We start from the raw sequence: 12,337 nt of genomic DNA, 5'->3' as shown, positions 1-12,337 counted from the left end.
AACTTCCCTGCTCTGTGCAGTGGAGCAAAACCTCATGGCATCAGGAAGAAGTGATGGATTTTGACACTCAGAGGATGGAAGCCTTTCAATAGAGGCTATATGGATTGAAAGCATTCAGCAGTCAGTGCTATACAAGGGCCACCTTTTGCTCTAACTAGCTTCTCTCCTGGTTTTAGGATTAAAGCCATTAATTGTTGTCCAACCACATCTGCATGATCTAAAAGTGCAATTCATCCTAACATTCAATGGGGGAGGTAATTGTTACAGTAGAAAATGATCCAGCACACAAATTTCCTGTTATTTTTCCTGCATCGTACAAACGGACTGGGACAAAGATGTTAAGTAGGGTATTTAAAGAAAAAAACACTGCAGAACTATTCTAGCCTATCTTTAATCAAAGCCCTGATGACTGACAGATACAGTCTCAAATGCAGTAATTATTGCCATCTTTGAAGCATAACATGAGTGCAGAGTGTGCTTTCCACACCTATTTCAGCCTCACAATATTTACCTCATCCTCAGTGCACCTCTTGCACAGCAACTCCTTTGTAGTTGGTGCCAGGGAAACTCATTGCTGTTCTCCAACAGAGTTACTTTTTGGAACAAGAGACAGTAACTTTATGCAGGAGAGAACATCAATCAAACCAAGTAACCGTGGACAGCAGCTCACATCGTGAGAAAGCCACGGCGTTTATCTGTAACCCCTTGACAAGGAGAAATTAAGTGATTGAGTTTCCAAATAAAAATATCTGATGTGCACATCTGATGCGTGTTTCTGACCCCCACCTGGTCCCCTGCCCCCAAACCTCTTGAATGAAATTCTCTCATCTTTGGTGCCTCCTTTCACAGAGACCAGATTAGCGTGTCTCATCAGGGGAGCTCTGCACAAGTTCAGTAAAAGGTCCCTTGGTGGAGATCAGAGCAGCTACAGTTTTAGCGTGGGAATGTTGGACTGAGGGCAGCGGAAGAAGAATGAAAATCTCTAACCAAATGATTTGTTTGTCCTAATTTAGGCTTATGGGCTGAAGAACAGAGATTCTGAAATATATTCATCAGACAAAGCTACAGACATTGCTGTGACATTCCAGTAGGAAAGCATCATCCTGGAAGGTCATGGGTCTCCTGGTGGCATCTTTGACTTGCCAGGCCAATATGTTCTCCACTGTGGTTATTCCCACTTAACCAGCCTAATAAGAGAAGAGGTCCTTGATCAATGCCCAGGCAGGACTCAAATGTAACTGCTTGTTCATGATGCTACCACCCATCCGTTAAGAGGTAGCACACCTGATACTCATGCACAGGGTTGTCCTGCCTTTGTTCATGTGTACTTGATTGCAACCTGGGAAGAGCAAAAGCATCTATGTTTTGGATTTTTCACTAGGGCTCCCTTCAGATGTTTTCCGCAAACTATATTTTCCAAAGGGAAGAATCTGTTTCTGGTGTACCGTTAATGTGAGAAATAGGCTGAAAGTCATCTTCAGGAGGTTCCTGGAGGAGTTTAAAGTAGCTGTTTGTCATCAGCATTTTAATTCATCTTTCCGGGAACAGGAAACAAACGTGCAAGGAGTATGGGGTGTGGATCCTGGAAGGATCTCATGGGAGAGGGAAGTCAGAAGGAGAAAAAAAGGATAGGTTTCTTACAGGGTCCGTTTCTACCACCCTTTTCTCTGAGTAGCACCCTTACTCCCCAGTAAAAATCAGTGGGGCTATGGCTGGAGTGAAGTATTATTCAGTGGGAGTAAGGGTGGCAAAATCAGCTTCATAGTGTTGAGAAGACAGAAGCAGAGTCTAGCAGCCTCTGTGCAGGAGTAGAAGCCTGTTTTAATCCTGGTTCTGACTCCCTCTGTGACCTTGGCCTAGTCAGTTCACCTCTAGCTCTGATTGAGAAAGGGGGATAATTGACATGTGCACCCAAGACCATAGATAACAAATGGCTTGAAGGGAGCTTAAGGTGTGCTAGGAATGAATGATCAGCCACAACTGTTGGCTGCCCTGAGGCTTACACAACCACCTATTCTTCCTGTATTGGTAGCACACCACCCAAAATGCTTAAAAATCTGCATTTTAAACGGAAAGAAAAAAAGTGTTACTTTTGGCCATATGGCTGCACTGCCAACGTGGGCGATAGATCCAGCCTTCTCCCGTCTCAATGTTTAAGCTGTTCTGATCCAGAGATCTGAGCCAGTCCATTGTATTTAATTATGGCCAGCAATGAAATTGGCTTGGATTTGGATTCTGAACCCCTTCAAAATTTGAGAACGTTTGGATCCGGAGTTCAGGTCTGAGCCCATGTCTAGCTCCCACAACAAAACACAGGCTGATTCTTAGGCCATGTCTACACTACCCCTTATGTTGCAAAACTTCTGTTGCTCAGAGGTGTGAAAAAACAAACCCCCCCACAAAGCCTGAGCAATACAAGGTTTGCCAGCATAAGCACCCATATGCACAGCGGTATTTCAGTGGGAGACGCTCTCCTGCAGATATAGTTACTGTGGCTACACGAGCCATCCTACAGTGGCACAGCTATATCGGTACAAGTGTGCCGCTGTGAGGTCACTAGTGTAGACATGGCCTTAATGTCTTTTGGTGTCTCGCAAGGGGGAAAACCGAAGATGCTCAGCGAGTGGGAAGAGGGTCAAGGGTCTGGAAAATAAAGCCCCTAATGCACATTTTTATTTATGGGATCACCGAAAGGAAACTAGCCATAAGAAGAGGTCACAGTGGCTATACTTCTGCAGCCCATAGACATTTTATAAGGAATTTTTGCCACACTAACAAAAACAATTTCCCGTGAATCAAAAGTTAGCAATAAACTGCACCCAGGAAGGCAAGAGGCTAAAAGCGGACTTGCTGTCTCCCGCTTCACAGGCCTAGAGAATCATCCAAGGCTGCCAGTGTAACTGGCAGCCAAACGCTGCTGCTGGAAAAAAACTTCCAGCAATTTGGCACCCGAGTCTGGCAATTGTCATCTGAAAGGAAAGGGAGTGTGGGTAAGGTGGCAACCGATTGAGACTTCTCTTGTGTAATTGTTAGAGAGAACAGGTAAAAAAATTTAAACTATGCTCTTTCAAATATATTTTGTGCAAATATAATTGGATCATCAAGGAGGAAAAAATATAGATGGAAAGCAGAAGGGAGCTTTACCAGCTGAAGCAGTTGATACCCTTTGCAGCCCTTATACGTCATGAGTGTGGTCTAAAGATGAATGGTTACGGACATTTTGACACGTAACAGATGTTTTCTGTACGACATCTTTGCTCATGATATTTCATTCAGCCAAGATGGGACTATGTCAGAATCACTGAGAAATCGAAAGGCTATTGTCTGGCCTTACAACATTGTCGCTACATCTCACCAGCTCAGGCCGCCAGTCAAGTTGCAGTTATGCACGTCAGACCATAAGTTTCATGAAAAGTCAATAGGAGTTTAGGCACCTAAATCTCTTTGGAAAATGGGACTTAGGTGCTTTTGAAAATGCTACCCTTCGTCTCCTGGTAATGGTTTCCATCATCATCTAAGAGATATTTGCCCAAAGAGAAAACAGATTTGTGTGCTGTAGCTAAGATCTTACCCCAGGCCGTGAGAAGAGATTTCATATTATAAAGCAGTGAAGAGAAATGGCAGAACTTTGAAAGGACAAAGACAGCCTGAGGCAATGAATAAGAAATAAAGCCATTTTAAAGGACTCCAGTATGTCCAACTGTGCACCTAATGTCCACCAGCAATCATCATAACTGCACACACAGATCTGGAGAGCATCCATGCAAATACCCCTCTAGATACATTTCTGGGAACTTGCTTGTGCTGTTACACACCAACACAATTTTAAACACCAAGTCCTGGAGGAAATTAACATTGGCAACCTGGTATACGGATTGTGCTGTTCTGATAAAATTAGTTACCAAAATTTAAGAGAGGTAGCTAGTTGGTGGGATGTAAGATGTGTTTTTTCAGGACCTGACTGAAGAAGTGTTTCTCTTGAAGTGAGCTGTAGCTCACGAAAGCTTATGCTCAAATAAATTGGTTAGTCTCTAAGGTGCCACAAGTACTCCTTTTCCTTTTGCGAATACAGACTAACACGGCTGTTACTCTTAAACATCTCTTCAACCTGGTGCTCCTGGCATGGTCATCTGATTAGGGATGAGGGAACTTCTTTATCTCAAGACTTCTCATACACAGTGGATTAAATAAAATAAAATATTAAGCAGCAAGTGGAGTTTGGGGTGCTCTCTGACACAGCACCAGCACTTCCAGCTTCCCCCTCGGAATATTGGGGGGAGACAGGGATGGAGGCTAAAGATACTTCTAGTCTTCCCTCCTTTCACTAGTCCCAGTGAAGAGAAGAGGAAGAGACCGTTCTTCTGGGAAGCTGTCCCTTGAGCTCAGGAAAAGAGGATGACTCCCTCTAGCAACTCTCCCAAGAGGTCTGCTATGTCCAAAGATCCTGGCTGTTTCAGTACCTACTCCTCTCACAACCACTCTTCCCCCTTTGACTCCTGTGTTCCTGTGGAGACTCAAGCTAACCGAGGCAGATTCACTATTCCAATCTGGCCGTGAGCAGGCTCACGAGATCCATTATAGAGCGTTTGAGGCAGTTCGGAGGCATTAACATGTAAGAGAAGAACTCTTTCACATGGGGGCAAAGATTCCAGAGACCCAACAAGGAACCAAAACATCTCGATTAACGTATGAAGGTTATTGAGAACGCGGACTCTGGCACAGAGCCCAGCCGTGTGCAGTAAGCTGTCTGTTTTCATTTCTGTGGTGTTAAAGCTGTGAGATTTTACAGGAGTGTTGGCATACCATAAAAAGGAAGGAGGCTTTTAACGGAGCATGGATATTCTTCTCTATGTTTATATCTCCGCTGAGCTTAACACTGGTGTCATGCTTTGCATGCTGCATTCCTCAAGAGAGGAGTTATATCAGGCTGTTGTATTTATGGTAGATCTGGAAAGCTGGGAACTGAATCCATCCAACCGAGCATAAGTGATTCCAAGTGAGACATGCCCTGAGGAAAGAAACTGACAGTTTGGTTTGTAACATTACAGAGACAGGTTTCAGAGCAGTAGCCGTGTTAGTCTGTTTCAGAGAAGAAAAAGAAGAGTACTTGTGGCACCTTAATTTATTAGTCTCTAAGGTGCCACAAGTACTCCTCGTTTTTTTTTTATTACAGAGACCGTACTTGGAGAAGTTTAACACATTATAAAATACTTCAAATCATTCCTAACACTGAAGGAGATCAACTGTACATATTGCAAAGATGCAGGTTAGCAAACCGTCCGGCAGTCTGTGTCACAAAGCACGCAAAACACCTAGGCCCTGATTCTGGAAAGCATCTGTATTTGGCTAACATGTACTTCCGTGCTTTCTTGAATTGGAGCCTTGGAGATCACCCGCATGCGGATTATGGTAGGTTCCAAGTATGGGATGGAATTTTCAATGCCCAAACCCAGTATCATCGGGTTATAAAGCACTGCAAACACAGAGGGCACTGTTAAATAGATATGGTACCATACGTAAATTATCCAATTCATTTAGCCTCTTTCTGTGTGCGTTGACGCTCAGTGACAAAAGATGTCCACGAATCTCTTCCTTATTCATGAGACAAGGTGGGTGAGGGAATATCTTTTATTGGACCAACTTCTATTGGGGAGAGAGACAAGCTTTCGAGCCACACAGAGCTCTTCTTCGACCAGACCTGAAGTTGGTCCAAGATATTACCTCATTCACCTTGTGTCTCTAATTTCCTGTGAGCAACAGCTACCAGCTTCCTTATTCAAAACTGAAGATATTTTTGTTAATGCTGGTAACTCCACTGACTAATTAGTGAGCTACAGCTCACTTCATCGGATGCATTCAGTGGAAAAACCACTGCATGCATCCAATGAAGTGAGCTGTAGCTCACGAAAGCTAATGCTCAAATAAATTGGTTAGTCTCTAAGGTGCCACAAGTCCTCCTTTTCTTTTTGCGAAAACCTTCAAAGAGCTTATTGCTCTCAGGAATCACTACTGAAAAGGGTTTGTGAATGTGATTCAAATTCCAGGTTTAGATCGACAGCCAGATACAGAGGCCCTGATATGCCCAGCAGGCAAAGAGGGGAAAAAAAAAAAAATCAGACCAGGGCTATTTTAGTGCTAATGATGTACCTTTCTAGCACACACAGTTCAGAGAGTAGAGAAGATTATCTGATATTTCAAGCCATCTTGCGAGTAAGGCTTCTGCTTGTCAAATACCAGTGGATATTGCTGCTGTGCATTGCGGGAATTATAAATCTGTGGACATTCTATTCCAATGCCTTTGGGAGTTTTCAGCCCATCAAACCTCTGGCCTCCTTGAAATACAGGGGAGCCAATTCCCTGTGAAATTTTGACTCATGTCATAAAAATAAAGAGGTCAGCCAAGCGTCAATGTGCCTACTGCAGTTTACTTGTGAAATGCGTAAATGCAACGAGACAGTCATGTTTATGGAAAGCTGAAACCCAGGAATTCGCAAGGCTCAAATGCAGATAACATGCATTAGTTGTCATTTAATATTCTCAAATACTAGAAAGTGAAACTGGGGGGGAAAACCCAACAAGTCAATATTTGAAAAGGAGCCACCCCACACAGATTCCTTTAGAATCATAGAAGATTAGGATTGGAAGAGACCTCAGGAGGTCATATAGTCCAACCCCCTGATCAAAGCAGGGCCAGCCCCAACTAAATCATCCCAGCCAGGGCTTTGTCAAGCCAGGCCTTAAAAACCTCTAAGGATAGAGATTCCACCACCTAACTAGGGAACCCATTCAGTGCTTCACCACCCTCCTAATGAAATAGTGTTTCCTAATATCCAACCTAGACCTCCCTCACTGCAACTTGAGACCATTGCTCCTTGTTCTGTTATCTGCCACCACTGAGAACAGCTGAGCTCCATCCTCTTTGGAACCCCCCTTCAGGTAGTTGAAGGCTGCTATCAAATCCCCCCTCACTCTTCTCTTCTGCAGACTAAATAAGCCCAGTTCCCTCAGCCTCTCCTCATAAGTCATGTGCCCCAGCCCCCTAATCATTTTTGTTGCCCTCCTCTGGACTCCTTCTAATTTGTCCACATCCTTTCTGTAGTGGGGTTGTACATTGGGGGTTTGAAAAGGCAGAGGTTATCAACCCATCATTTACAGCAGTGCTATGGGGTAATAGACCCAATCCACCCTCGCACTCAGATTCTGAACATCTGTCCCCAGCATTAACAGCAGCCCTAGCAAGCTGAATGATCGGCAGTGCTTGCTGATTCCTTGCTTTGGAGTACTTAGCTCACGAAGCACATTTTGAGATCTTCACTGATGGCTTGTCTTTTAAGGGATTAAATTTTTTTTTAAAGTGTCCTCCTCTCCCCACGCCCAAACTACATAAATATAAACCATCTCATCTTGAGGTGTTTTAATGTCAACAGAAGAAAAATAGCAACTTTGGCACAATTTTCCTCACTTATCTGATGTCAGGGACATGCCTTCTACACCACCTTAGCCATCAAAAGTTGCCTTTGGCTGTTAAGCACAGAGGAGTTGAATCTTCTAAAGCACTCGTCCCCTCTGCCCTGAAGCTCTGTAGTCCATGCTATTTGTAAAAGCCTTTGGGGTATCAATACAATTACCAACTTAACTACTGAGCATGAACAAACGGCATTAGTGGGCCCTGCTAAAGCCAGTCAGGTTATTTATTAGGAAGGTATTACACAGATTGGGCCAGACCTCTGACAGACTGAGACCTCAGTTTCCTTGTGATCTCAAGGAAACCAGTTTTTTTTTTTTTTTAATGCTTTGAAATCCAAAGTCTGAGTCGTTAAATGACTACAAACATTTATTTTCTTGTCATGTAGGAAAACTAAAACATCACAGGTGTTCCAGTAGAGGCTAATGGGACCTGACCGACCGGGCTACGGCCTCCCATTATTCATAGCAAATTCTGGACACTCAGGTGCCTTTTGTCTCAGGACGTTGTACAAAGCATTACGTGTGACCCCCACTGCACCGGTGGGGGAAAATGAGCCACGGGTCATAGTTTTCAAAGTGGCCTTCCCTGGATGCCAAAATGCAATTAATTTTGACAAGGTCGTGGTGTTTAAGAACGGGACTGCCTTTTTGTCGCAGGCTGGCTCAGCAACAGCATAAAATAGCCACGCAGCAGTAACCCGTGGAACAGCTCTGACTGTATAAACACAAAAATATCAGGACCTTCCGTTAAAACACACCTAGAAGCGGTTGTCTGGGCACAGCTTAGGAACAAAGGAAACACTGGACTGGATAGAGCAGCAGTCCATTCAGTCCAGTACTCCGTCGTGCGCAGCAGCCAGTATCCGCTGCTTCAGAGAAGGTGCGAGGATGCCTGCAACGGGCAGCTATAGGCTAAAGTTTCCTCCTGACCCCATCAGCTGGCTGATGCCCCGCAGCAGGAGAGTTTATAGCCCTTCCCAGACTCTGGTTTTTAATATTCTCTATTCTCTCTCCAGGTATTCTCCATATCTGAATGTCCAACTCCTCTGAAACCTGCTCAGCTCTTGGCTTCAGTATCTTGGTGAATATTAGGCCACTTTGGTGCAATGACAGGCAAGCTGAGGATTGTAACTTCTGCCACCCAGCCTCCTCCTCCTCCTCTCCCCCCAGGGAGCCACTTGCAATCTCTCCCCCTCTCTCACACACAGCATTGGAAAGATTAGGCTCAAGCGAGGTGTGCGGCTTTGGCAACGAAGGGGTTAAACAGTAGCCCTGCACAGCTAGGAGTGCCTCTGAGTTCGTGACACACACTCTCTGGCATCCTTCCCAACTCTCCCCAGTATGCTTCAGGTCATAAATATGGGTTTTCTAAAAGGGAAAGAGCAGACTTGCCCAGCTCAATCCATAGCGTTCTGTCGTCAGGCACAGAACATACTGTATCTGCCAATACTGTGGACCAGTTTATACACTAATACTCGACGCATTGTTTCCTCCGCTCGCAGAAGGCTCAGGACTGGAAGAGCAGCAGCGTGGCAGGTCGAGAAGAGTGAGGTGCTTTAGCAGAGCTGGCTTGGAAGTTCCAGGACTAGAAGAGCAAAAGCGTTGCAGATCAGGGTGAGGAAATCCTGTCCAGCATTTGGCTGATCTGGGCATGGCTCCCAGCACTGCGGTTATTGTCCTGCTTGTCAGGAAAGCTATGTTCACCCGCACAGGTAAAGATCCAGAATAATTGTTGTAAAAGTCACAGAACATTGCTGAAATGTCAGGGACTCCGCTGGCCAGCGGCGTAGCAAGGCACTGGCTCAGGTCCAAGGACACGTTCCCCTGCAGAACACACAGTTCTGCTCGGCTCACACGCCCACCCTATTGTTGTGAGCAAGCAGGGGACTGAAATGTACAAGACGGACAGCAAGATGATGCTTGTACATTTCAATCCCCTGCCAGCTCACAAGCTTGACGCAGCAGGGAGACAGTGCAGTGTGAGTGCATCCTCCTGCAAACGGGGTTGGGATGGGTCTAATGCGAGACACAGCGGGCTTTGAATTGATGTATTGTCTTTGACATAGGGATGTAGCCTTCACCTACCCCAGAGCATCATTTGAACTGCAAAGAGTGAGAGTTAGCTTTAAAAAACGAGAAGGACAGGTACAAAGTAGCCTAGACCATCCTAAAGTAACTGAAAATTGCTTTATTAAGGAGGGGCTATGGATTAGCAAATGTCTCTTGACACTAGTGGGGAGAATGGTCATCTGAGCCCAACGTTACTTGAGATGGAAGAGGGGGAATTATTCAGATTCGGACTGGACATTAGCATAGCCACACGTGTGAGTATCAAGTTTAGTGGGTGCCCTCATTGGTTTGAGTGTGGTTTGGCACAACTCCTGCCTATATTCCACTGACATGAATATGCCTTTTGGTTTAACAATAATGTGGGCCGGCAAATCGGGCAAGGTTTGATTCGCTGGACTTACACCATATCCCATTCAAGGTAAACATCAGTGGGAAGGGGGTTAGCTGGGGACTTGGGAGACCTTGGTTCAGTTCCCTCCTCTGCCAGACTGCCTTTATGAAAGTCACTTTCTCTGTACCTTAGTTGCCCAGCTGTACAATGGGGATAATAGCATTGCCTTGTCCTCACAGCAGCCCTGGGAGGGGCAGTATTAAAGATGGCAAAGTGCTCAGATCCTACTGAAGTGGAAGCCATATAGGTACCCACCGAGGAAGAAAAATCTTGGCGGAAAAATTCAGTTTATATCCTGGAGAGCCTCAGGGTGCTGGGGAGGAGGGAGAAGGAGGTTGCTGGGATGGATCAGGCAGCCGTCAGGGAAGAGAAGGGAGCAGATAGATCCCCTGGGAAGCCACTGCAGGAGGGCGAAGCTAGCAGGGAAGGGGAGGTGCTGCAGCGGGAGCAGCACAGAGAGGCCAGGGAAGACCGGCACTGGGTGTTTGGAGACAGTAGAGGAGGGCTCTGAGCAGTGGAGAGGAGATAATGCACCCTCTGTGTTTTGAATATGGAGAATTTCCTCCCGGCAGCAGGAAGGCAGAGCAGGATGTGGGCCTTGGCACCTCAAAAGCAACCTGGCACCAACGCTTTGGAACGGAGCAGCCCTGCTCACGTGTTGAGCCCCTGAGTAATGAAGAGCCAGATTGTGAGAGGCCCCTATGTAGGTGCACAGGCATGGGGCCGGGGAGGAGGTAAAAATCACACGGAGCTCCCCCCACTTTGCACACACTGCTTAAGGGTCTGACACTGGTATCCTTCACACTGCCCAGGCAAGATCCTACCCAATGGGGGAGGGGGGAAGAGGTGGGGCAATGGCTGTAGCCCCCCTCAGCCCATGGAGCAAGCCTGGCACAGTGACCAAGCTAGCTACAGCCACTGTAGGTTGTAGCAGCAGGTCCCCCAATTTCCCCTTGGGCTGGGGGCGGGCTTTGCTCCTCCATCTGGCTTCTACGACTGGCAGCCAAAGGAGAGAAGGCGATTCTTCGGGGCAACCTCTGAACAGTCTCACTTGGCCCATTCCAAAAGTGACAACGTGGAGCGGTGATCTCAGAACTCCCGTTATAGGTGAGCAAGCTGCATATTGATGCTGGGTCCGTATTTATGACGCACAAAATAAATAGTTTTAGAAAAAAATTAAGATTTATTCATGTTCAACCAAACCCAATGTCCTGTACTCTGGTTTTAAAGTCCTTGCTCGGGCAAGACTACCATTATCTTTAATGGAAATTTTGCTTGAGTAAAGACTTGAGGATTTGTGCTTTTAACTCGAGGGTGCAAGTTGGGTGAGCAGCTCTCCTGTTCGCCTGTCCAAATGTAGACTGGGTGCACACAAAAGTGGGTGCTCAAGGACTGTCTCCACTCATCGTCTGACACTTCAATCGTAAGCTCTTTGGGGCAGTTCTTGTTTATGCAGCGCTGAGCAAAATGGGGTCTTGGTCAGCGACAGGGGCTCCTGCAGTCTATTGCAATACAACGAGAGAATGGCTTGTGGCTGCCAAATTCTTTGGCCCAGTTAATGAGATGTATTCCCTTTTGGAATAGGCTGGCCTGGATAGGGGATGGCACTTGGAAAGATGGCAGCCATCTATCTATTCCATCAGGGTTTTCCACGAAGTGTTACACAGTCACAATTTAGCTTTCAGCCTTTGCTTCATTTCCCCCCCGCACCATCTTAAAATTATAACCTTTTATCTCCACTCATTATAGAAATGTTTTTGCCATTTGTGAACTGGTTGCAAAGTCAGCCTGTAAGGAGGATTGCTATTGTGTTTCTAGAGGATACTCACGTGTAGCTGGCCAGTATCCTACACCGAAACTCCAAGCAACTGTCAAGGAAAAACACGGTCAGTGAGTTTCCTTTCCCAGTCATTGCTATTTAGTGTTGGACTAAAGGACAACAAATGCAAGGGGCTTGCACTATTCCCTAACATTATAGTTCCTACCCTCACTGCCAAGGGCTAAGTCCCAGGTAAATTCTTTTCAAGTGTTAATTACAGTAGAACATGGTTGAATCTTATGGACTCCATCAAACCTGACAGACAACCTCTCGTCTTACCCAAATCCACTTAAAGGGGAAATAAAAAGTGGAACATCGCTTCAGGCTCAAATATTTGTTAGTCTAAAAACCTGCAAGCTTCAACCGTAACCTTGCAATTTCCCTCGTATGTATTTATACTGATAACAGGTTCTGGACAGTAATTACTGGGCTTGTAAATACAAGCCAGTATCAGCTCCAAGGGCCAAAGGCCAGAATGAACGACAGCGAGCAGTCTACAGGAAAGCTGGTGACTTACTGTTACTGAAGTATCCACAAGAAAGAATCTTTTTATTCTTAAATTGAGACAAAGCAGGAGAAAATAAGCTGCT

The sequence above is a fragment of the Eretmochelys imbricata genome, chromosome 10, assembly GCF_965152235.1.
Source record: "Eretmochelys imbricata isolate rEreImb1 chromosome 10, rEreImb1.hap1, whole genome shotgun sequence".
In the NCBI taxonomy this organism is placed as follows: Eukaryota; Metazoa; Chordata; order Testudines; family Cheloniidae; genus Eretmochelys; species Eretmochelys imbricata.
Note: the sequence above shows the minus strand (reverse complement) of the source record.